Source organism: Aythya ferina, assembly GCF_964211825.1.
Source record: "Aythya ferina genome assembly, chromosome: 2".
NCBI lineage: Eukaryota > Metazoa > Chordata > Aves > Anseriformes > Anatidae > Aythya > Aythya ferina.
This window is the reverse complement of record NC_140297.1, coordinates 109323617-109351167: the sequence shown is the minus strand read 5'-3', so window position 1 is coordinate 109351167 and position 27551 is coordinate 109323617. Positions and strand designations below refer to the sequence as shown.

General features: G+C 39.3%; 1 protein-coding gene across 11 annotated transcripts in view; it reads right to left on the bottom strand.

Moving 5' to 3' along the window:
• Positions 1-17408, bottom strand: part of DLGAP1 (DLG associated protein 1) — a 417012-nt gene extending 399604 nt beyond the window's left edge. For 9 of the 11 annotated variants that reach the window (XM_084510659.1, XM_084510658.1, XM_084510653.1 and 6 more), the window contains exon 1: positions 17172-17408. The gene's annotated coding sequence lies outside the window, so the exon portion shown is untranslated. Of the gene's footprint in view, positions 1-15681; positions 15829-17171 lie in introns of those variants that run through there. The other 2 variants (XM_084510661.1, XM_084510664.1) reach the window with 2 other exon arrangements.
• Between the last annotated feature and the right edge of the window lie 10143 nt (positions 17409-27551).

Genomic DNA, 27551 nt, shown 5'->3' with positions numbered 1-27551 from the left:
TGTCTGCTCTTCCAGTATTCTTCTGTGCAACCTGTAATATGCAATCCTTACAACTTTTTTATCCTCCCTTTAATATGCCTCTTGTTCACAGACAACAGCAAGTTCCAGAATAGCTTTGAAAGGTGAAGACCATGAGACAAGCACATGAGTTTACAGGCAAGCACTGTAAACTCTCAGGTTGCAAAACTAAGCTGAATGCAATAATCACCCTCAGAGAGATATATCAACTCTAGGATTCTGAGCACTAATTGCACATATCTCTACAACGCCTATTATTTTCAGGAAATATTTTTAACCTCTAGAAGTCAAAAGATAGAAGTTTTCTCACTGTAATTCTATGAAGTTACTGCATTTCCCAATTTTTATTTATTGACCATTAGTAGATTGTGATTTTCCCCATGAACTATATTTCCCTGAATGGTAAAGTTATGCCCTGCAATTGCAATCTAGTGAATGTTAAAGCATACAACTCTGATGAAATGTTAAACAAAGCAAGTGCGTTGACCTACAAAGGAGACGCATAGCAACATTTAACAGATTTACAGAAAAAAATTATTTCTAAAATATTACAGCACATATGCGTAAGGCTAACCAGTGATGGGAATCAAAGTTGACAAAGGCATAAAAACATAAAATTTTGTCTGTGATCTTATTCTGCATGTGGCCAAAACTGACAGCCCATCAGTGAACAATTATCATGTACAACTAATGGAATATTAATAAAATATTCATTACTCTAATTAGAAAAACTTGTCTTGAAAGGCAGTTTGACTTTTCACCTCTGGAACTGTAATTGACACAGAAACAACCTTGACAGTCTTAACTACTATAAATCCTTAGTAGGAGAAATAGCGTCTCAGTCTTTCATCATTTAGCCTATAACAGCCAGTGTTCACTCTCTGTGGGCAAAATTCCTGTCAGCTTAGCTGGTCTCATGTATTACTTCTCTGTTAAGTCCTAAAATTATGTCTAACATGAGCCAAAGGTAATATATAGGCCACATACAGGTTTCCTGGGTGGGGATTAACTTTTCCTTTGAAAGAAACCTGCAGTATCTGGCTATAATATACAAAGTCAAATCTGAACTGGGATTTCAGTTATACATATACATGCACACACTTTTAAACCTGTGTTTAAAACTTTTAAAATTTAAACTTTTCCTCCCATTTAAAAGCATCATTTTTGTGCACATACTTGACACCATGACAAGAAAAGAACAAGTACTAGCAAAATACAAAGGAGACCAGGTGTCAGTAAAAGGTCTGTCTTTCAAAGAAACTGTGTGAAGAAGAAAAGCATCAGTAGCAATTAGGAGGTAATATTTTGAACTGCCAATAACCCAACAGGTCTACAAAGAAAAAGGAGGTGTGATCTTTGTACTTATGTATTGACACTGTCCAAACCCTACTTAAGACACAGAATGTAATACACATTACATTCACAGTGTGAGTGAATGACTTCCATGAGTATTGAATCAGGGTCCTATGGATTGCTAAACCACAAGACATTTTTTAGTGATTCAAAATACAAAATTTTATATATAAAATTTTATATATAAAAATACAAAATGTTATATATACACTTTTTAGGTTCCACCAGACTATATTACATGATGCCTTTTATATATATATATATACACATATACATATATATATGTATATATATATATTATATACATATAAAATATATATCATATTATATGATATATATGATATATCATGTATATATATGATATATCATATACATATATATATATACACACATACATATGATATGTATATGTATATATATATAACAACAGCAACAAAAAAAAAAAACACCTTACTGAAAATGTTGAAATTTGGACCCATTTAAATCTTAGGGTAGTATCTTATCAGAATCTCTTATGATTTGAAATCTTGTAGTACTGTTCGACCTTACAGGAAACTTTGAAAAGTTAATATAAATAAATTAAATTTAAATTGTTGACAAAATATAATGGGCAATTAATTATAATTTAGAACTATGACATATTTAATCTCAATGGACTTAACCTATCAGATAATTACAGAATATAAAGAGTGTTATGGTTTGTTTAGCACTATCTTTGTTGTTTCAAACTATTTCATTTTCATTATTATTATTAGATGTGGTCTTAAATTATCGGAAAAGCTTATTTATCAACTCTGAAATGTGAAATTCATTTGGAATAGATATCATTTAAAGTTTTAAATATTTACTCTTAATATATGTCAATGTAAATATTTTTATTTTTGTCCTTTGTTATACAGTTTCATTATTAATGTAATAAAATTAATTTGAACTAAGTGTTCATTCATTAATAAGCTAGCAAAGAAATCTCAGAAATGATTTGTATTACTTCAATTTAATGTGATCTGTTGTTCAGAACAATATTTTCTTTTATTTTTTTATTAAACAGACTCACTTCAAATTCAATACCTTGACAACAGTGTGATACAAGATAAATAGTGACTTTTTTTCCTTTACAACAAGAGGGTTGCCAATACTTTATTAGTTGCTGAGGAGAAAATAAATCTATCTCATCTAAATCTACTTACTATGGCCAGTATACAAATGATTTGCTGATTATGATAGTCATTACACAAGACACTTCTTCCAAACATTCTATTCTTTCTTTACCCCAGTCTAAGGCTTTATGCCTTTATGCCATACGCATGACACATTAAGGCACTAAAATTTAAATATTTACTTAATTGGCTATCAAAGCTCTCAGAAGTAGTGAATTCAGCTTTTTTTTTTTTTCCTCCCAGTTGTCATATACCTCACTATCCAAGTGATAAAAAAAAAAAAAAAAAAAAAAAAAGTTGGTAAAAAAAATAGTACCGTATGAGGCAAAAATATACAATTTCTAAATGCCAGAAGGAAAAAAACAACAAAGAAGGTAATTAGATAACAAACAGTTTTTCATTTTGCTGTATGTATTTACTCTTATAGCTCCTTGAATCTAGCATTAAATCAAATCCATGCCTGTTTTCATCCCACTTATCTCCCTGTAAGCACACCAGTCACAATTCCAGTAGATGCATTTTGCTTCTACTAAGATAAATTCTACTGAAAATATATTTCTGCTTCCTGTTAATGCTATTGAGTTGGCGAAAAAAAGGGAACAAGATCTGGTCTACTTTGATAAAATATATAGTTTTGAGTATTCCTTTATAGAGTATTATATTTGTTTTAATTCCCTATGTATTCATTAGGCACAACTAATGAATTTTATTTAAAGTAGTTATTAGATAAAGCATGACTAATTTCATCCTACTTTCAGAAAGTATTTGGCCCAGCAATAAATACAACAAAGTTAATCCTACTTCTTAGAATATCTCCACATAAACTTAAAAATGCTTATCAAAATAACAGCTAATATTATAATTGTCACACTTAATTTTCCATCACATACTGAAACTTAGCCCTACTGAGATTTCACTGAATTAATTTACTTTAGCTAGTACATTGTAAAGATAATAACGGAATCTATTAGGAAAGGACTACTTGATTCCATAAAGTTGTGAGCAACAATCCATGACTAAACTACAAATTTAAGGAGGGAAGCAAAATGATTTTTTCTGGTCTTTATTTAACTATTTTAAACAGATAAGATGTGCAGTGCACATACTGATCAATCCATTTAAACAATTTGTTTGTAAATACTATGGCTAAATTTGTCTTCCAGAAAACACACAGCAGGAAGCTCACCTTAGAACAATTTATACTAAAGATGAACAAACATGAAAGCAATTGAGTATTTAGGTTAGATGCAAGTTTCAGCATCTAACAAAGGGGGAGCCCAATTTGGCTCCAGACAATAACAATGGATGGTTTGTCACTGAAATTCAATGAACTGTTCTCTTGCCAAATTAAACTTTGGCTGATGATTGTTTAAAAAGTATATGCTCTGAAGAGTTTCCTTGTATGGATTTATGAAAATTAAGTAAACACGTTTTATTCTGTAAAGTTTTAAGTATTTCAGTATCATGTGAAGTATGCATTTAACTTTGAGTTACAACTTACTACACAAATGTAAACCAATTTGCTTGTATCCACTAAAATAGAGTGAATCATATCCATGAAACCAAATTGCAGTAATAAATAACTGAACTCTGCTAGAGGTGGAAAAGGCTTTATCATATTATACTTTGTGGTACAGTCCTATCATTGTCAAATGTTATTTATTTATTCAGCCATACATCATGATACACTAAATAATGTATTGGTTATTTACAATCTGCACAGGGCACATATCTACACAGAGTAAACTGTTTAAAAATACTATTTCCTTTACTATTGCCAAAGTGCTGTTTAGTAAAAATTGAAAATATGAGTTCTGTTAACTGTGCTACTGGTATCCAGAAATTCTGAACAGTCACTGACTACACAGAAAAAATGTGCAATAACATACTCACCATGAAGCACACTAGGCAGGTCTACTACATGCATGGTACTAAGTTGAGTGTGCACTGTAGATCTGACAGGGGGGTTGTGGAATTCTACTGCTTATTTGAGTTAGCAGGTCTATAAATTCTTTTTCTTGGGATAATCCAATGGACATAAACAGTTCAGATTCAGCCTTGAGGTGAGAATGAGGTGTGCTCTCTCTGCCTTTAAGAACTTCCAGAGGAATTCTGAATTCCTCCTCAAGTTTCTCACTGATCCACCAGAAAGAAAACAAAACAAAACACCTTAAACTGACTTGTGTCTGAATAGCTAGTCTCAGCTTCTCTTCAGCCTTTTCTACAATATACTGAGTTCCAGAAGAGCAGGGAAGACACCAATGTCAAAAATAAGGGAGTTTAAAAAGGAACTCACTTTTATCCTCCGTGTGGTTGAGGAATAAAATCCCTCACAAAAGATCAAATATAAATTCAAAGCATATGTAAGCCTGTAGAGGTAGTCCACATTTATCATGCCACCATGAACTAGATATGGAAGATGAGTATGGCAACAGTTTACTGTTGTTGGTATATATCTTAAGGCAAGATATATACCAACAAATATAGCTGAAATAATTTAGATTCTATAATAGCACAAGATTAACATGTACTCACAACATTGGAATCAACATTCAATTTTGCCTTCAATTTTGAACGTAAGAAATTCAAACCAAACCAAACCACTCAAAACCAGAACAATATTTTTTTCAGCAATTGTTCAAATGAATGTCTAGGTCAGCTGCAGGGACTCTGTATACTGTGGTCCTGTAAGGCAAGAGAAACTAGAAACTAAACTAGGTCTGGTGGATCAAATATTTAATTGCTTGTCATGTAGTTAACTAATGTATTATGCCAATTTTTTATAAAAACAAATTTTAAAAGATGCCACATTTGAACCAAGTGAAAATCCATGACCAGTTTATTAGTTGCTATCTTTAACCTTGCATAAAATGAAATGAAATACCAGGCTTTCCTGTAAAAACCTTCATTTAAACCTCTGCTTCTGGCATCAGGGACCTATCGCACACAGATCATGGGAAGCTGCATGCATAACATTTGCAGGATTTGTTCTAGCTACTGTATTTAACACCAAAATTAACACAACAGCATCATAGAATAACAGTATTGGACCATTTAACAAATCAGATTTGCAGTTGTGGGCTTTCCTACATATTAGTTTGATGTGCTTCTGCTCTTAGAGAGGGTATAAGAAAGAAATTTAAAAAGAGAAAGTGCCTGATTCTGCATCAGAGATGGCACAACCCTGACTGTATGTACACACAAGGGGACAAGAGGCTGGATAGCAGCCCTAAAGAAAGCAGACCCTAAAGAAAGGGAGCTGGGGGTTCTGGTTGTCAGCAACTTGAATATGAGCCAACAGTGTGCCCTGACAGCCAAAAGGACCAACACTACACTGGGGTGCATCAGGCACAGTGTTGCTAGCTTGTCAAATGAAGGGATTGTCCCACTCTGCTCTGGGGTGGCCTCACCTCACATGCTGCGTGCAGTTTTGGTTGCCACAATGTAAGAAGAGCATAAAACTATTAGTGTGTCCAAAGGAGGGCTAAGAAGATGGTGAAGGGTCTGGAGGACAAGATGTACATGAAGCAACTGAAGTCCCTTGGTTTGTTCAGCCCAGAGCAGAAGAGACTGAGGCAACTGCTTTATGGCAACCTACAGCCTACCTGAGGGGAGCAGAGGGGCAGGCGCTGAGCTCTGCTCTCTGGGGACAGCAACAGGACCCGAGGGAATGGCATGGAGCTGGGACAGGGGAGGGTCAGTCTGGGGGTTATGGAAAGGTTCTTCACTGAGAGAGCAGTTGGGCACTGGGAGAGGCTTCCCAGGGTAGAGGTCACAGCACCAAGCCTGCCAGAATTCATTAAGTGTTTGGATAATGTTCTCAGACATGATTTTTGGGTAGTCCTGTGTGGAGCTGCGAGTTGGGCTCACTGATCCTTGCAAGTTCCTCCCAGCTAAGGAAAGGGGAGGTTCACATGGATGTTAGGAAAACATTCTTCACATAGAGTCACAACACTCTGCCAGAATTCAAAAGGTATTTGGAAGACACTGTCAGACATATGGTCTGATTTTTATGTACTCCTGTGTGGATTCAGAAGATGGACTCAATGATCCTTGTGGGATATCCTGTTATTCTATAAATCCTTGGGAAAATGGTGTAATAATTTTTGGTCCTGAAGCATTTCATGTAGGGAACTATGGATTAGTTGAATAGCAAAAAGCAAGTTTAGCTGTTTCTTCTCTGCCAGAAACCTGATTTTATGGCACAGAAGTCCCCAGTTTTCTTCTCATTGTGCACAAAAGTTGTCTTTTTAATTCCAAAATAAACTGAAGTACCAAGGTGAACCTGTCTTTCTCTCACCGTGCTCTATTGCATGTTGTCATGGAGGCACCAGAAATTTGGAATAAAGAAACACAATGTAATTAATTTCTTTCAGGTCCCATAGAAATGCTATGATTTTCATTTAATCCCTAAGCAAATATTTTAGAAGAGCTCCACAAGCATAACATACAGAAGTGTTGCCACCACATTTAAGCTTTTATCCTTATAAAATAAAATCTCTAATACAGCCTTGACCAATTGCTGCTCAACATTAAAAACACATACAGCTTTTTACAAGGCAAGCAACCTGCTCCTGCCATTGATGTTTGAAATGCCAGTCAGTGTAAAGACCACAGGATCAGGTCAAAAACTTAAGTATGCTCTCATATTTTGACTTGGTTTGTCAGAAATGTCCTCTGGAAGGTAATTTAACACGAGAGATTAATTGTTTTGCAGCATGTAGCACTGATTTTAGAAGTACTTTACGTAATATCTGTTTTGCGAATGACCAAAGTACTAGAATACTGCAGAACTTTGTGTTGTGTTTTCTTTTCATGTACTTCTGATCTGGTTACTAACTGTGCAAGTTTTATTCACACAAATCTGTAGTAAGTGGGACTGGCATTTATTTATCACTGGTAGATTGAGACAAGTATTAAGATATGTTTTGAAAAATGTGCAAATTATTCCTTCCCCCTGCTCTCCCTGGCCCCATCTGCCCTGGTCCTAGTTTCTAAAGATATTCCTTCTGCTGCAAATGTGTTCTATACTCAAAAACAGAATGCAATAACTTAACCATATGTATGGAACAGTAAGCGCCCTTTTCACTGAGCTCATCATATTATTTGTGATGTACAAGTGGTCTCACAGGCTTCCCACTGTTGGTTTTGCCCCTTGACTGAGTAATTATTAGTGTATTACACAGCAAACGAATGATCTTTTTCATGCATAAATACCTTTGTTCATATATAATTCAGCTGTACAACTCTGCAAAATACAGCATGAAGACTCCCAGTTGGCAAGTTTATATCATGCCTTAAGCATAGAAATGCAAAACATCATATATTCTACAAGTCAGACCACATATCATCAAAAAAAAAAAAAAAAGTTGATTTTTTTTTGTATGTACAAATTAACTTGCACTTCTACCCAATGTGAAATAAACTGCTCTTCATCTACCATGCTTCTTCAATTCTGTAAATGACATTACATGGGCATTGTTACAGATCTATAAAGAATATAATCTCTGAAGTGTTTTTATGAACTAATAAAAAAAATCAAGTGGAAGAGGTAACCATTGTTTTCCTATAAGTAAGCTTGTAGTCTCCCAGGAATTAAAAACAGATACTGCTTTCTGAAATAAAAGAGCAAGATGGTTTGAACACCATTTAGTAGCAGAAGCCTTCCCCAAGATCAGTATCAGTACCTTAAAAAAAAAAAAAAAAAAAAAAAAAGAGAGAACTTCATCTTTAGTTTCTAATTCCTCTTGAGTCTACTTTGTTAAGTAGATATCTAATCCTTGAACACCTATTATAAAATAATTAGTTTTTTTAAAAACAAAAATATTTTTTGCACTAAAGAGGCAGTTATTTCCAACCATTGTAGCTTTTCTTCTCAAGACTTTCATTTCACAAAGTGATATATATACAGCATGGTTTTCAAAGTACCACTGATCAATTGTTAGCACTATTTCACTGTTGATAGTAAGTGACCTATACAATGAACATATTTATTATGAATTCTATTAGCCAGTATGTCTAGGTATGTAGGATCATTTCCCTCGGAAAATCATTAGAATAGTCTCCCTAAGTATTACATGTTACGGCTGCAGAGTTCTTCCATGAACAGAATTAGCTTTCATTTTTAGAAGTAATTGTTTTAAGATCATGACGCTTGCAATATTTCTACGAAGTAACAATAAATTAAGATGAATCCTCCTAATTCTACCTCTTTCATTCCTCGCTGGGTTGAATTTTTCCCATTTATTCTACTTTGCCATCCTAATGCTACTGAAAAGCTACATTTAGATATTCATCAATAGTATTTATAAAACTGTACATGAATACAGGAATAAGTACATTTTTGCAAAGAAAAGGTCTGTTAGAAGGAACACCTAGGTGAATGATCTTCTATGGTATTTTCTTGCAGAATGGGACTGTATGTTAAGATTACTGAAGTTCAAAGAGCAGTCAAAAAGAAAAAAAAAATCAGTAAAACTGATGTAGAGCCATTGACAATTTGATTGGATTAAACCATGCCTGAATATTATGGCTGATGAACAGATAGGCAGAAGATGCAAAACTGAAGGTAAAAAGGAATCTCCTTTGATATCCTTATGAAACATTTGCACCAATGCAGTTCCAGCACCTTGAAAATGAGGTACTACATTCTCCTACAAACCATTAAGCCAAGTTCACACTATGTGAATGGTACACTGCAAGTACTCTGAAATTCTTTCAGCTGTGGGACAGAAAGAAGATGAAGATTCTTGTGTACTCTGGGCATCTCTGAGACACTGCACATCCCTGGAGCATACTGATTTTCAATACTTCTACGGGAGAAAGGAACTGTCGCATAGTCATGCATAGAAAAATACTGGTGAGACCACTACGACCATGCAGAGACCTGGATATCACCTCCACTTCTCTTTACTCTCTTGCTGATGACAGGAGAAAAACAAACAAACAAACAAACAAACAGTAGCGAGAGTAATTCCTAACGCTGACTTTCAATATGGGATGTTGTAGTGGGTTTACGTGGCAAGGTTTTGGTAGCATGGAGCCATAGGGGTGGTTTCTGTGAGAAAGATCTAGAAGCTGCCCCATGTTTGGGAAGGGCCCCATTGTTTTCCAGATCCGAGCCAATAAGCGATGTTGTTTTGCGCCTCTGTGAGAGCATATTTAAGACAGGGAAAAAACGCTGCGCCACACAGCAGCCGGGAGAGTCAAGGGAGTGAGAGAACAGCCTTGCACCAAGGTCAGTGTAGAAGGAGGGGGAGAGGTGCTCCAGGCGCCGGAGCAGAAGTCCCCTGCGGCCTGTGGTGAGGACCATGGTGAAGCAGGATGTCCCCCTGCAGCCCATGGAGTACCACGGTGGAGCAGGGTTCCACGCTGCAGCCCGTGGAGGAGACCACGGTGGAGCAGGTGGCCCTGCACTGATGGAGGCTGCCGCCTGTGGAAGACCCCTGCCGGAGCAGATTCCGGGCCGGACCTGTAGCCCGTGGAGAGGAGCCCACGCAGGAGCAGGTGATCTGGCAGGAGCTGCTGCCCGTAGGGGAGCCAGGTTGGAGCAGTTTTCTCCTGAGGGATGGACCCCGTGGTACGGACCCATATCTGGAGCAGTTCTGGAAGAGCTGCTGCCTGTGGGAAGCCCACGCCAGATCAGTTCATCAAGGACTGCATCCCGTGGGTGGGACCCCACAGCACAGGGGACGAGAGTGACCGAGAAGGAGCGGCAGAGAAGAAGTGCTGTAGACTGACCATAACCCCCATTCCCCGTTCCCCTGCGCCGCTCGGGGGGAGGAGGTGGAAGAGGGTGGATGGGGGGGAAGGTGCTTTTGGTTTTTTTTTCCTTTGTTTTCTCACTTCTCTCGCTTGTTAGTTGTAGGCAATAAATCTTACTATCTCCTTATGCCGAGTCTGTTTTGCCCGTTACAATAATTATTGCGTGATTTTCTCGTCCTTATCTCAATCCTTGAGCCCTTTTCACATATTTTCTCCCCATTCCTCTTTGAGGAGGGGGAGTGAGAGAGCGGCTGTGGTGGAGCTCGGCTGCCCACTCGAGCGGAACCACGACAGTCTTTTTTGGCGCCCAACGTGGGGCTCAAGGAATTTGAGATAAGGATGATAGTTAGTAGAAGTAACGGGCAAAAATATGTGCAGGATGATTGTTAGGAATGTACAAGTTGTGAAGAATTTAAGAAAGCAGTAACTGTGATATTTTAGTGTGGTGAAGGGACGAGGGGTGGTGTGTGTGTAAAATGTCCACCTTGTCGGTGCTGTGATGATGTTATGTTTATTTTGGTGTGGTGAATTCTTTTTCTTTTTGATGTAAGTGAAGTTTGTGAAGGTTGTTGTGATAATTGTAAAGTGAGAGTATGTTGTGAGTAGTCTTAAATATGCTTTTAACAGAGGCGAGGGGTGGAATGTAGTGGGTTTACGTGGCAAGGTTTTGGTAGCATGGAGCCATAGGGGTGGTTTCTGTGAGAAAGATCTAGAAGCTGCCCCATGTTTGGGAAGGGCCCCATTGTTTTCCAGATCCGAGCCAATAAGCGATGTTGTTTTGCGCCTCTGTGAGAGCATATTTAAGACAGGGAAAAAACGCTGCGCCACACAGCAGCCGGGAGAGTCAAGGGAGTGGGAGAACAGCCTTGCACCAAGGTCAGTGTAGAAGGAGGGGGAGAGGTGCTCCAGGCGCCGGAGCAGAAGTCCCCTGCGGCCTGTGGTGAGGACCATGGTGAAGCAGGATGTCCCCCTGCAGCCCATGGAGTACCACGGTGGAGCAGGGTTCCACGCTGCAGCCCGTGGAGGAGACCACGGTGGAGCAGGTGGCCCTGCACTGATGGAGGCTGCCGCCTGTGGAAGACCCCTGCCGGAGCAGATTCCGGGCCGGACCTGTAGCCCGTGGAGAGGAGCCCACGCAGGAGCAGGTGATCTGGCAGGAGCTGCTGCCCGTAGGGGAGCCAGGTTGGAGCAGTTTTCTCCTGAGGGATGGACCCCGTGGTACGGACCCATATCTGGAGCAGTTCTGGAAGAGCTGCTGCCTGTGGGAAGCCCACGCCGGATCAGTTCATCAAGGACTGCATCCCGTGGGTGGGACCCCACAGCACAGGGGACGAGAGTGACCGAGAAGGAGCGGCAGAGAAGAAGTGCTGTAGACTGACCATAACCCCCATTCCCCGTTCCCCTGCGCCGCTCGGGGGGAGGAGGTGGAAGAGGGTGGATGGGGGGGAAGGTGCTTTTGGTTTTTTTTTCCTTTGTTTTCTCACTTCTCTCGCTTGTTAGTTGTAGGCAATAAATCTTACTATCTCCTTATGCCGAGTCTGTTTTGCCCGTTACAATAATTATTGCGTGATTTTCTCGTCCTTATCTCAATCCTTGAGCCCTTTTCACATATTTTCTCCCCATTCCTCTTTGAGGAGGGGGAGTGAGAGAGCGGCTGTGGTGGAGCTCGGCTGCCCACTCGAGCGGAACCACGACAGATGTACATCACTAAAATTGAAATTACAATGATGAAGGTGAGGCTAGTAGTCCATAGGAGTGGAACACAATATGCTTTTACAAGCAGAGTTCGCATCACACTCAAACTTGCTGGAAAACTCCCACTACCTCTTATTAAAAAAAAAAAAAAAAAATCAGCTATTACTATCCTATCACAATGTGCATTGAAAACAGCTATCTTCAGTTTCTGTTTATGCCTGGAGCATGAAATGAACATTCAAGCACAATTCTTACATGATTTTTTGTGGGATCCTCACATCGTCTATGCCTGCTGTAGAAGAATGGAAAATTCAAGGAATCTTTGACTGGATCCAACAAAGACACTATCTCAACACATTAAGAAGCTGAAACCTTTAAGCTGTTACAAATCAAACAAGCTATTGCAACCTACATTCAAAATTATACCACAAAGCTTAAAAAAACACCACCAAGAACAAAATCAAACACCACCTTCTAGATCCAAGACATTGCCCTTAACAGTTGACATCTTTGGCTTCGACTTTTATGAGTATGCCATACACTTTTGCCATCCAAAACACAGCAACTCAAGATCAAAACTTGGATTCTAGCAATCTAGAACTGTACATTTCCTTCACACAGTTGGAATTCCATTTCTTAAATTCTTAGTTTCTTTGGTATGAGAAATCAGATGATGAATGATCTCTTCAGCTAGTTACAGGTGATGGTAAAATTTTCAAAGGGAGAAAAGTGAATCTGATGAGGTTTAGTCATTAAAATGTTGCCAGGACAGGTACTGGGCATCATGTGGAAAGGGAATGGAAGTTTCTCATATGCAAGAGTTAAAGGAAAAGCTATACAGGCAGCTCTTAAAAAGAGATTTTCATCTACTTGAAGACGCTGAAAATATGCATAAGGACAGGTTTACATGTCAAGCTAGATTACAAAAGTACTAACTTTCATTATCATGGCTCCCGAGCAGATTTGCAAATGACACAGGCAATTCTTTCAGAAAGAGGGATACAGAAAGGTAGAAATACAGTATATGATTTCAAAGCACTATGAAGTGTTTCTATAGACAATCTGCCAGCAAGACAAGTTAAGAAGACTAAAGTCAGCATTAGCCTCTGTCTTCCAATTACAGTCACAAATGACATACTGCTCAGTGACAAATGATGTCTGCTATCTTATATTAAGATGGTTGCTCTAGCAGATGTTTTCAAATTATCCCAAGCTATGTCACAGGGAATGGCAAAAGAACTGCTGGTGTACCAGCAGCCTAAGGGAGCCATTAAAAAAGTCATTTGTTATCCTCTTATGAGACCTTAGCCAAAAAAAATAAAAATACAGAAAGATACAGGAGAATAGAAATATGTTATATTCCTCAGTGAAAGTTTTAAATATCTGACTACAGAATCACCAGGAAAACAAAGTGTTCACTTCTTCTTAGCTTGGACTGAGACACAGCCTACGCAGACTGTCCTTCAAGGAAAGAACACAGGGAAAAAATAATAAAAATAAAAACTAAACCAAATAACAAAACCACCTCACCCACAAAAAGAAAAATTACCCCAGAAAGCAGTGATCTGTATCATTGATCTGTGATGACAGAGTAAGGACAAAATCAGATCTTTATATCATGAATGTCTCTACACGGTAATCCTGGTATTATATACTGACTCACAAAATAAAGTTAATCACTGGTGGGAAAGATACAGACAGCTTTTATTGATACAAAACCTTTGCAACACCAAGGAGAAACTGTCTCCAAAAAAAGAACATAGACAAATAAAAGAGAGGGACAGAGAGAAAGGAAATGACAACCCTTCCTTCTGAAATGTACTTGGAAGTAAGGTTCTGTCAGATCTTACACACACAGCCAAAACAGGTCTTCAAGTCAAAACCATGACAGTGAAAACAATTTATTTCTTTAAATCCCATAGTCAAATTGTATAGGTACAGCAACTCTGAAATATGAAGCAAATATGGAGCATGTGAAGGGGGCAGGGATGCGTGTGTGTGTGTGTGTGAGAGAGAGAGAGAGAGAGAGACTAGGGAGAGGCAGGGACTATGCTCTTCCACTTCATTTTCAAGAACTCCACTCTGGAAGCATGAGGCAACAGTAAAAGCACACACCAGCAGACAATGTAACCACAAAAAGGAAGGTGCCAATGAATGCTGCTATAAGTTAAGGAATGGGTAGGTGTCTAGTCTTGACCTATGGTGAGGGAGAAAAATCTCTCTCTTGTTACCATGGAGATCCCCTTTTCAGGTTTCTTTGGATGAGCTTCATGCACGAATGCAAAATTTGGAATAAGAGGAGAACAAGTATTAATTATGTGCCCCTGACAAAAATAGCCTTCTTAAATCTTGAGAGATAATACAGCAGAGGCTGTAAAAATTAAGTTTGGTTACAGAGATTAAGGGTTGAATAAACTACTTCATGTTCCAGAGCCTTGAGCTTCTTCTTAAAATGGCAATGCCCATCTGAGAGTGTTGCATCTGTCTACTACAATTTGGGTGAAAGCCTGAATTACTGGATGGTATGAGACAGGAGTAAAAAATGCAGCAAGAGGAAAAAATAAATAAATATGTGTGGAGTCTCCTTACTACTGCTTCTTGGTATGGAATCAACTCTATTTATTATACTAGGTCATTAATTATTCATACAGTTCTTTTTGTATTTCCAGATGGCAACATCACTGGCTAAGGTTACACTGAGATGCACCACCTTTACGGGAAGGACAGCATTGCAATATCTAACACAGATTACGTTGATATACTTGTGAGTGTTAATCTCATAAGAAATAGACCAGAATGACCACCAAATTAAGGATATATAGTCAACATGGGCCACTCTGGTGAGAAAGACAACTTAAATTCAGGCAGATATATATGAAAGAACATTATTTTATCATTTATTTTGAAAATACTTTATTATTTCCCTAATTAACAACACATTTCATATGCCTTCATTAGCTTACACTATGTACTTTCAATAGCTCTGAAATGCACAATATCAGACAGACCAGTAAGCTATACAGAAGAAAATCAAGAACTGTGTTGTTGCCACTAAAAAAAAAAAAAAAAAAAAAAAAAAAAAAGACTCTTCTTATAATTATTAACAGTGAATTTATCTCAGAATACTGTTTGGACTTTTGGACCCATTGGGATCCTTTGAATTGGTGGACACTGATCAAATGCACCTCTTTTAAGTGAGGGGATATACCTGAAGTGCACACACTGGACCCACACACCACTGCAAGTTAGTGTTGCCTTTTTAAAGGTGTATTAACATTGGAATACACTTCAACATAACCAGCTGAGCACACACCATGCCTACAAGCACACCTACCTTTTATTTATAAGCATGCTAAGAGCTTACACATTTTTAAACTAGCTTCACATGTTGTCAGCGACATTTCTCACCGTTTTTGCTTCTATTACTATTTTTTCTCCCTTCTTTCTGTCTTTAATATTACATTTACACATCTCTGACAGGTGTAGAAAACAACGTGAATGAAACGGGACTACCTGAAATCAATCGTGTAAAACCGAAGTACATCCCTTTAAACACTAAACTGCTCCATACATTTTCTCCGAGATCAAATAAAAGCATCAGCCTGGTTTACAAAAGAGCAAACTACAGCAGTTGCCTTTCTGGCATCCTGAGCCGGGTTTAATGACAACAAAAAGACATAATTACATAACAGACCTTGCTAAACGCCCAATTTTCGCGATGGAGCGGAGGGGATCGGGGCGGTGTGTGTGTGTATCCCAGTGAGTGTCCCTGTCCCTGTCCCTGTCCCTCCACCCGCGCCTCTCGGCGCGCTGGGGGCGATGCGCACCGGTGCGGCGGGGGACCCGCAGCTCCCGCGGGAGCGCTTTAACCCCCCTCGGGAGGCTGCCGATGCAGTCACCGCCTCTCTTGGCCGCTAAACGCCTACACCTGCGCCGCTCCGGCCTCCCCGGCTTCCCTCCTCGGCACCTCTCCGTTATCCCGGCCTCCTCGGGCCAGGAAGGGGGGCTGCGCTCGAAGCACACGCCGGGCTGCCCGGCGCTTCGGGAGCCCTCGCTGAGGGATGGGCAGCGGCTGGGGAGGGCCGCGGTGAGCCCGACCTTCCTCCTCCCTGCCATCCTCCCGGAGGTGGCCGAGCTCCGCTTCCCGAGCACTCCACGCCGCCTGCATCCCTTGCCTTTTCTTCCCTTCTCTTCTCTTCCCTTCCTATCCTTCCTGGCCTGGGGAATCCCCGGGAAATGGAAGTACGGCTTGTCACCCACTACGGCCCGGCCGGGCGGCTGCTGCCCGGCTCCGGGTGAACCCCGCGGTTCTCTCCTTGGGGATGCACCGCGCAGCACCGCCTCTCGGCTTTGCTAGGAGGGAGAAAAAAAAAAGGGGGGGGGGGGGAGGCAAAAATTCACCGTGCTTATCTTTTACTGCCGGAGAGAGACACGGGACAAACTCGGCCGGAACAACAGGCGACAACTAGTTGTGGAGCCCGCCCGGTGCCCGTGGGGCGGTGGGGTACAGAGCATACAACCCGGGGAGCGGGGGCTGCCCCTGCCCCTGCCCCCGCCTCGCTCGCTCGCTCCCCAGGGAAGGGGGCCCCCCCCGGGCAGGGAAAGGAGGATCGCCCTCCTTGGCGCTATCCTTGGTGGCTGCCAAAATACCCGCGGAGAAGGGGGGGCGGGATAAAAAACCCCGCAACGCAAGGCCAGCTAGAAATTATTCAGTTGAATGATGCAGCAAACCGGGGGGGGGGGGGGGGGGGTGAGGGGTGTCGATGTGAGGCTGGTCCTCCCGTTGCCACTCTCCAGCCCTGATTAATAATGCACGGCTTCCCTGCCGAAGCGAAAAGACCTCTTCCGCGCACAAGGCAATTAATAGCACCCTTCATCCCGCGAAACCTTCGCTGAGCACTCCCACACGCTCCCAGTCTGAGGTGGCAGCTGCTAGGAGCACAATAGCGGCAACCTCTGCCTCACAGACCGGGAGGGGGCTAGGGAAGCGACACCTCTCGCAGCCGGCCCGATCCCCCAAGAAGAGAGTCCCGGGGAGCCGCGGGGAGCGGCGGCAGCGGCAGCCGCCGGCGCGGCAGGAGGGCAGGCTGCCTGCCTGGCGAGCGGAGGGCGTACCGCGCCGCACGCTGCCAAAACACGATCACCCGTCGGTATTGTCAGCAAACAGCACACACAAGCATTTACCTTTTTATGCCCGCCGTCCGTCAGTCAAGCATTTGAGGGAAAGGAGGAGAAAGCAAAGGAAAGGAGAAGAAAGAGACAGAGAGAGAGAGACAGGCGGCTGCTAATCCCCGTGTAGAAAGACTTCCAGCAGCAGCAGCAGCAGCAGCAGCAGCGTGTGTGTGTGCGTATGCGTGCGTGCCCGGAGTGGAAGCACAGCCCTCCTGGCGATGCACCGGCTCTTGCACCGAAGTACTGTCATGTGCGTGTCTCGGTGTGTGTACCCATGGAGAAAAAAAAAAAAAAAAAAAAGAGAGACGGGGGAGACTAGTCAGCCACACACCCGGCTGTGCACGGCTCGGGGGGGAAGAGGAGGAGGAGCCCAGCGCTCCCCAGCCCAACCACCGGAGGAGCCGCTCGCTCCTACCGGCGGCCGGGCACCGCAAGCTGCCCCGCGACTCCGCAGCCCCGGCCCCTCTCGCCCGCCTTCCCCTCCCAGTGCCAAGGACGCGCCTTCAGAAAAGACTCCTCCGGGGCCTTTGTCCCCGGGAACTCCGCTGCACCCCGGGCAGACCGAGCCAAGGGGGATCAGCTGAAGAATAATAAAAAAAAAAATAATAATAATCCACGTTTCTAAAATAAATAAATAAATAACGCTGTCCGGCGAGCGCCCCAGGCCACGGCGACTCGCCCGCGCCGCTCCGCAGCCTCTCGGCCACCGCTGTGGAGGGGTCTACAGCGTCTCTCCGGGGAAAGGCCAACGCCGTGCTCGCCGCGCCGTGCCGCGCCGTGCCGCCCGGGGCCGCCCTGCCGCCCGGGAGGGGAGGGCGCCGCACGAAGCGTCTCGACCCTCCGAGAGCGGGGCTCGGGAGTCAAGGGACGCGGGGCTGCCCCAGAAGCCGCTGGTAGAGGAATGACAGTGGGAGCCCCGGAGCGTGCGGGTCGTGGTGACAGTGAAATCTCTTGTAGTTTCTCTGTGGGAGTGATCAGTAGCACGGGTGTGGGGCAGGAGGGCGCAAGGGGTGGCAGGAAGGCATGAGCATTGGTGAGAAGCCCTGCGTGAGTTGCCTTTGATTATATTTTTCAGTTTACGACACAGCTAATGGAAAGCGAGAAGTGCAAAATTCACAGAAATATACATGCATATATGTTGTTACAGAAATATACATACATATATATTTCGACGTACAGTTCATTAAAGAGCAAATTTTTATAGTCATTCATGTAAGGTCAATAGTTGGTTATGCTAGCAAGTTTCAAAATGGGATTTCATAAAGCCCCAGACCAGGAAAAGTCTGTGAGAAATATCCTTGCTGTTTCATTCTTTGTACAAAAGTTGTAATATGTGTGATATGTGTGTGCTAAAAGTTAGTAGAAAAAGGGTTATTTTAAGACCTAAATGACAGGGAAGAAAAGTTTTGTTGGGGATATCATTTATAATGTTATACTCACTTCTGTTTCTTTGCAGTGGGTGATGTAGATCTAATGTCTTGGAGGCACAGAAAGGAGTAAGAGATGTTGACATTTTAATTACAAATGTAAATCCTATCTAGACTAGGAAATTCTGATGACTGATAATTATGTTAATTAGCAAGCAACCAACAGACAGAGTGGAAAAAAAAAAAAAAAAAAAAGGTCAATCTATTAATAATTATATATATATATTGATATAGATATAATAAGTGGTGTAAAAAGAAAACAATTAGAAAGATTAGACATCTTACTAACATTGGACATCTTATCTGTTCACAATAAAATATTTTGAGACTTCCCACAAGTCCTGCAATAAAATAAAAAAGACGAAATTTGTTGTTACTAAAGTTGTATAAATCAAGTCAGTATTACATAGCTAATAAATTGTAGACCAAAGCTTTTCTTATCTTTTTTCTTCTTCTTTTATTTTTAAAAATAAAAATAAATAAAAGATACACATGATCTTTTGATTCTTTAACTGAAACACAGATGCTGAATCTGAGCTAATTCAGGCAAATAAGTTAAATAGCGAAAATTTCATTTTTTTGATTGATGTTTGTACATACAACAGTACCCTGTACACTAGATTAATTCATGTATTAGAATAAATTTTCTTACTTGTCATCATGATATGTATTTTCAAACTATCTTCAAATCCAGCATAATCTGTTGTTTAAAATATGAAGATGTGTATACCTCATAGTAGAATTTATACATTTTTTCTCTGTATTTATGTGAAGATTTAGCTTGTCCTCCATAGGCTTATGAAGTCATAAGGAAGATTTAGTCATGTTATATGTGATAGTTCTACATAAATATTTATACTTAATATGTTGATTACGTTAGTAGAACTAGATAGTAGATGAAAACATATAACATTTTGGGGCTTCATGCAAACTTCTAGCAAATGACGGAGACAAAATTTCTTTTGAAATTTGAAGTTAGAAGGAAACAGTAGGCATTTGTGCATGAGGCTATCAGAATTCAAAATACAGGCTGGTATGGAAATTTTCTTCCTTTTTGCTTGCACTCCTTAGACTGAATCTAGACCATTTAGTCAGTTTTCTGGATGATTCTTGTTTACCTGACTTTAGTCCAGGTCAACAGGGTGGAAAAGGGAAGTCTTGTTATAAATTATCTTCTGAACTGATCTGGAGGAATCTGAATCTTGGAGGAGTAAAAAATTGGAGTTGTATTTCATAATGATGTAGATGGTCTTTGTGGGCTGCTCGTCCTTTTAACATTAGGAATAGCACTTCTCTATACTAGTCATTATAGTGCTCATGGGTGTCTTCAAAGATATGCAGCTTGGAGGGGGAGATTTCTAGGATGAGAGTAAAGATTCTTCACAGGGCTGTGTGAAAGATGGCACACACAAAGAAAACTGAGAACAGCCTGTGAAGCAGAGGGTTTCAGTACAGACAATAAACAAATGTAGGTGAACAAGAAACAAATGAATAAAGCAAAGCCTAGAAAAATGTTTGGAAACAGTTTTCAGATCAGAGAAATAGGAATCATAAAGGGCCTGGGTAGCTGAGATAGTTCAGTATTAATATCTTCAATATTCAAACCAATATCTTGGTTTATCTTTCCGTAACCCAAAATGCAAATGTCCTTATTATGTATTACACTCATGCTCTTTATTCCTGAAGGAAATTCTGTTTGCTTTGACTGATTTTGAAAGTGGCCATCTTATGGACTGTTATTACTAGATAATTAAACTAGATGTATGCTCACATGATCTTCTTCAAAATGCTGATATTTACCATGTTACAAAATTTAGGAGTTTGAAAATAGATTAGTTTTTGTGCATCGCTGCCCTCTACTGGAGACAAGGTCAGAACCACTCGATTAACTAGCTTTTACTAAGCCTCAAAGCCTCTGGCTTTTTGGTATTCCTCGTTTGTTGTTGAATTATCTTTTTATGACTGAGGCTTATAGGTGTGAAGTTGTGGATGGTCAGCATCCATAAGATTTCTCTTTTCTTTGTGAGTTCAAATAACTGATCATACAATTTGCCACCTGCAGTTTGTTGTCACAGAAATATGACACAAAATGATGACTAAGCAATGGTTACGATTCTAAGATATGTGTCTTCTATTAACTTCCAAGGAAGAAGCATCTAAAGTCATCACATAGACTGAAAATCTTGAATGGTGCTGCTTTCTAAATATTTGCCTGTAACTTCGCAGATAACCTCGTCACCTTTCACATCAATATCTAAATCCTTTGGTTCACTCTTCATTGCATTATAGAAAAAATTCCCTCCATCCCTCATCCTACTCTGACCTGTCATGCCTTCATACTTACCATTCACTGTCAATATTAACATTTCCACAGTACCACATTTTTGTTCAATTTTAATTCTTGCAGACTGGGCATTAGCAGAGCAACTGGATCATGGAGATATAGCAGTGATATTATCTCTGTTCCCATGTCTCATTTCCTCCACCTACTGTCAAAACAACTCTTGCATGTCAAGAGCAATTTCTGTAGAAATACACAAAGTTTTCCTGCTGAGGAGGTATACAGATAGCCATGGCACAAGAAGAGCTGGGAAGGATGAGGCCTGCTCAGAGTGCACAGTAAAGAAAGTTTCACTATCAAACTCAATATACATGTATATCTTCTACCTACACAATAGATGTTAACAATATTTCTGTTCATTTTTAGCTTTGCCACACCTAGGTCAGTTTTACAAAGCTCACGTGCATGTTTTCTCATTCCCTTCCCATATCAGCTGGTGTTTCAAGGCAAGAAGACATTCTGAAGGTGGCTATAAGGGTATCTCCAACATGGGCAAAAGAATAGCTTTATCAGCTTCTGCCTCTAATCTGATTAATGGCAGAACCTGTTATCCTGAAACTCTGCTTTTCTCCTCTTTCTCTAAGTAACCTGGAGAAAACATCTGTCTAGAAAAAAATATTTAAAATGTTTTCAGTTTCTTGATATTATAGATATATTCTACTGAACAGACAATATCTGCTACAGTAAGTTTTTTTGCCCTATTTTATTGTGTTGTACTGAAAGTGGTGATATTCTAGGTAGATGAATTGCGTGGGTTGTCTCATTTAATGTTACCTAATTATTTGCTATAAAAAACATTGTAACAAATTCCTAACCCTAGCCTAATAGATAATGGGAAACAATTAATAGGGCATGGAGCAAAGCAGCTGTTCCAAGTGAGTGAATCCTAAGTGACATGTGCCCTCCAAGGAAAATGTAAACAGGTAACAGTTCACCTTGTAGGACCACATTGATTACCACATGCTCACAGTAAAGGATGGATGATAAGAAGGCCTGGTGAGCCACTGGTTACTCATCCAGAAAATTTGGAAAAGAGTAGCAGCTAATCCAAATACACTGTCAGCTTAGCGTAACTACTTCATATAGGGAAAAAAAATCTTCAAGTTTAGCATTGGTTTGGGATTGATATATGTTGTTTTATGATTAATTAAAACAAATGCTTTTTTAAAGAGATTATTCTTGTGACCTTCAGGCTATCAAAGAAACATGTAATTCCACAAAATGTAGGACTTTCAAACTCTATTGGGAATTAAAGTAGGAGATGTCTGGTGCATGAGGTCTTTGTTTTAGAAGATGTAAAATAGATTTGAGAACAACATATTCCTTCCCACCCCTCAAATCTTTGTTCAATGTTAGAAACAACCAGCATATTGGTTCTCAGCCAATAGGATGTACTTTAGTGATATCAACAGCAATCTTATTTTGAATAAACATGAAGAGAAGAGGAAAAATTCAAAAGAAGAATGAACAATTCAAATGAATAAGTCCATGAAATTCCCTCTGTAAAATGAGTATTTTTCCAGTTATTGAGGTACAGCAAAGCTCAGAGAATGGCAAAGTGCAAATTTGTTTGTAAACATCTGCATCAAAGAGGTGCATTCGATTTCCTGATTAAAGAGTACTATAATAACTTATGATATCACATTTTTAAAGTATATGCATATAAATGTAAGTGGAATGTAATACAACCATAGGAGTATTTTTATTCCTTTTGACAGAATAGTGAAGAAACAGGGAAAGATTTATAAGAACCTCACATGAATGAGAAGACTAGTAATCATGTAGAAAATTGTCTCTCACTTAGGATTTAAGTGAAGTATTTTTAGATAAAATGATATATTTTATTACTGCATTAATTCCTGAAAAGATAGCACAAATATCACAAAGCAATCAGCTAGCTGAAAATTACCATGACTAGTTTGTACAGAAACTGCTTTTCTCTACCACGTGAGCTGGGCTTACTCTTTCCCTGCTACAGGTAACAGTGGTAGATGCTCTTTCTCTACTCAGACCAGCTGCACATCAAGCAGCCTGAAACAGTTAGCTGAAAACCAGACCGAGACTTGTGCTTCATTTTTCTAGTCATTCTATCAATTCAAATCTACTTGAATAATTAATAATTTAATCATATACATCATGAAGCATGATGAGAAAAATAAAACTTTTATTTAGCAGATGAAAAGTTGTTTACCAAGAGAAGTGGTAAACAACTGGCTTCTTATATTTTTGTTTTTGATTTCAGTAGTATGGTTATCATTTGGATCTTGCTTAGCCTGTGTAAATCATTAAAAGATTCTTAAAAGAAAGTCTTTCATACCACAGGCTTACTGAAGCAACAGTGTTCTTGAGAGCAGTCCAAAGAACGTTCAGCAGGACTTTGTGATGTGGGAACTCAACTCCCTTCCCATCCTTAAATGACTGGAAATAAACCAATGATAGATAGATTTGTCCAGATTTACTGTTGAGCAATAATTTTGCCATTTATATAGAAATGTGGGTAAGGAGATAGAGTTTTTGACTTCTTATTAAACCTATCACAGAGCAAGAAAGGAGGAATTATGCAGAAACTGAATTAAAGCAGAAAGAATGTCTTAAGTTTTAGAGATCAGATTGTTCATTCTTCTGAGTTTTTTTTTTTTTTTTTAATTTTTATTATTATTATAGGAAAAGGAGTCAACAATTTGGTCTGTTCATTGTTCTTCACTAATCTTTTATGTGATTTGTACTTGATATACAAGTAGCAAGCACTACACAACTGTCAACAAGCTCCATATTCAAGATTAAACCCAAATTTTTATAGAATGCTCAATTGCTTTCCACTTTGTGTCTGAAACATATGCTTCTCTCTCACATTAGGGTGTTTCTGGGGAGAGCTTTCTACAGAAACTTTTAACAGTAAGACTCCAGAAAGACCGATAATTAAGACTTCCATCAATACAGGTGTCAGTCAAACATGGGAAAGGAATTATTTTAAGGAACATTAAAGAGCTGATAATGTCAATGAAGATAGCATAGGTGGATATTTCAGAAGTGCTTCTCCTCCCATGGAACTAAACAGGAATTTTACAATGAAGGTAGCAGCAGAATAGGTTTATAAAACATTTTATCAGATTGTAAGAAGTATTATTTCCTATTTTCCATCAGTAATCTGTAAAGTGCCACAAATTGACATAATATAAGAGAATCAGTGTAATTATAATTAAGAACTGTCTTTCATGGAGGGCCTGTAGTTAAACTAAAGACAACCCAAAATCTATACAGGAAGAAGCTACCTAAGATATTTTTAAAACTCTATTGTGAACACTTTTCAACACTTTTTTGTCTCAGGGCAGACTTTTTTTTTTTTTTTTTTTTTTTTTTTTCAGGTAGTGGTACAATTTTACAGCTGCTCATAAAACAGTGCCTTAGTATGGAAGAAAATGCTAAAAGTTTTAGTTTAGTGTTAGCAACTGAACAAGTGAAATACCCAGACTTCTGTATTACATCAACTGAGTTATAGCTGCATTATTCCAGAGGAGTACTTTCTTGTTAAAACATGCATATACAGAGGATGTTCCTGTTTCTACAGGAGTTATGAAAAGTCACGCAAACCTCTTTCAAAAGTTCTCTATGAATGGTTATGGAAAAATGTTTGCATTCTCCTCTGTGTTCTCTACAGCAGCTTCAGCCAGGTATTTGGGGCTTTTTTACCCTCCAAAAGCAGGGAGGACAGTTTGTTCAAGAAGAGAGCCAGCACTTGTTGAATGGAACTGCCCTTTTTCCACATGAGCAGTATTCTGATAGCATCTGGTCCCATTTCTAGAAGCCCTCCAAAGTTAGTTTTTGGTCAATCTACTTCTGCTATTGCACGTTCATTTCCAAATAACTGAAACAGCCTTCAGAATTAAAAAACAACCAACCAACCACCACCAGCAAATTTTAACATGTGAGGGAGGATGGAAGCTTTATAACTCCTGTAAGAGAAAATATTTATGAGCTTCTTCCAACATCCTGGCTAACAACTATCAAGAATTTTTTATTTTCTAATAATCAGTACACTAATCTGCAATTAGTCTTCAGTTGAGATAGCACAGTCTTAGAGATCTACAAGACCCTGTAAAGTGCTGTGCAGCTCAGCATATTTTATAAAGTTTTCTGAAGGCTGCAGTAAAACATATCTGACAGCATTCTTATATAAATCCTGCACAACAGAGCCCCAGCATCAAAGGTTTTGATCTGACCTGGTAACATTTCACTCCTAAAAGCTTGTAAATAAAAATAAAAAACCCACTTACTACCTCTTTTAATACACATTAAATTTTATTTTAATGTTAAAATGGCATTCAGTAAAGGACACCAAACTACTGTGAATAAATCTCCATGCATACACAATACAGTGTCTCTAAAGGTTGAAACCTTTGGCAGGAAAATTTAGAATATTGTACAATGTCTGACACCAATGGTGTAAGGAAAAAGAATTTGGCCAATGACAAGTGATCAGATTCTCCTATCTATGAAAAGTACAGCATAGTCAGCTATTTGGTGATTAGTTATATGGTGGGGAAGAACATCTGCTATACAGCTTCTTTGGTGACACAGGAAGGCTATAAAGCTGTCATAATTAACTGCCATGGAGGGAAGCTGAAGGCAAGAAAAAGGGCATCTTTCAACTCATTTGAAAACAAGTGACATCGTATATGGGTGTTGGATTTTCAGGAAAGATAATTTTGATATTTGATAATTAAATGTACAGCTGTGATCAAGAGGATGCAATGGCCACCAGGATGATGACAGAGCAACAAAAGGGACAGAATATTTTAAGTGTAGGTAAAATGTTTAAAAGATATTACTAAGAATAGCACCATAGGGTCCTGTGTTAAATAAATAAATGGAGGAATAATTGAAAAGAAATTTAGAGTATTTTAAACTCTCATCCTTGAAAACTCAAGCTGGGGTTAAAAAACAGGTGCTGTTCATTCTGTATCACTGAAGGACAGAAAGATTCAAGAGTATGCCATTGACTTAGTGTTTAATAACATTGCTCTTTAAGTCACAGATAAAACAGTCATATCTTGCACTAGTATGGTGCTTCAGCAGGGTTAAGAAGAATAAAAAGCAGTAGTACATAATTTTGTCTTTAAAAAGAATAAAAACAATTGTTTTGAAGTAAGAATGCTTATGGAAAGAAGTGGCTTTTTATTGAATCATATTTTAATTTTTACTATAAATGCCGTAAAACTCTCTGTGAAGAGGTGAGATGAAATGCCTTACAGTGTCCTTGAAGTTACCAACCTGACCTGTTACTTCATCTGTATCTGGTTTCTATTAGTCTCTGGAGCAGACTCCTGAGTGAAACTGCGGAAGTCCTATTTCTTCATCATTAAATACTGTTTTGGAGAGAGCACTTGAAATTATACTCATTCTGCCAAAGTAGCTAAAAAGTACTATTCAAAGATAGTGTGTTTTTGTTTGTTTTGTATTGACTTAACTGCATATTTAAATTGATAAATTCACAGTCTTAAAGTAAGAAGTAAATCCGAGAGATTGTTAAATGCTATTATCAATATAAATCTGTGACAAATGACCATGGTATCTCTCCTTCCTGAAAATTTAGTACCTATTCTCTCTATAGTCTGTTTATTATCCAATATTCTTTAATGAAAAGTAGCAGACTATGGGAACAAACAATAGGCCACCTTTACCTCCAAGATGAGAATGTTCATTGTATATGAGCTGTTTTAAATCCCCAGAGAACTTTGAACCAAAGACCAGCAGCCAGATTCATACCTTCACAGACAGAAGCAAATGGTGCCTATATTAGGTAGACAGAATTAACTCAGAGATGAAGCTCATACAGTTTAAATTCAAAAGGGCTGATCAGCTGTTTTTCTATTAATCAGGTTTTTGTTTGTTTAATACAAAGTTTAATTAATTTACTTTTTCTTTAACTCAACCTAACCTGAAATGTACTCAGCAGATAAATGTTTCTCCTTTGCCATGAAAAAAAATTGGCATCAAACCAGCATCAAATAAACCAGCTTTGAATTCTTACAAACCTGGTATCAAACTGGACTCATAGAGGAGTTAGCCAAAGGCCAATTACAAGCTGATCTAGCTAAAGCCAGTGTATTCTGGACCTAGGACAATCTGGATTTAGGCCAAGACCTAGGATGGAAAGAGCTTTACTGGATGATGAATTATCTCCTGCTGTCAGCAGGCAGTAGAAAGACATACTTTCTCACCCTCCTGGACATCTTAACCTGGAATTACTCAATGTAAGAGAAGATAGCAATTCCCCTTAATGGTGGCATGAATCCAGAGAAATATATTCTCAATTGCTTATGAAGCTGTGCTTGCTTATTTTCTAGCATTTCTGTGAATATAATCTAGACTATATATAGGAAATTTTATCCCTCTGCATGGCATGCAATCAAAACAGCTCCATGCACATAAAGGATACACCTCAATACAGTTGCTGGCTTTCAAGAAAAGAGGGTTTACTATTCATATTGTTTTAATGCCTAGGAGCCATGCTTAGGATATTCCTGCACAAAGTACTTTACAAATACAGAACAAAGGAGTATCTTTCAGAGATCTAATAAATGGAGAATAAAACCGGAGGAAGAAGTTGTACACAGATAGGAG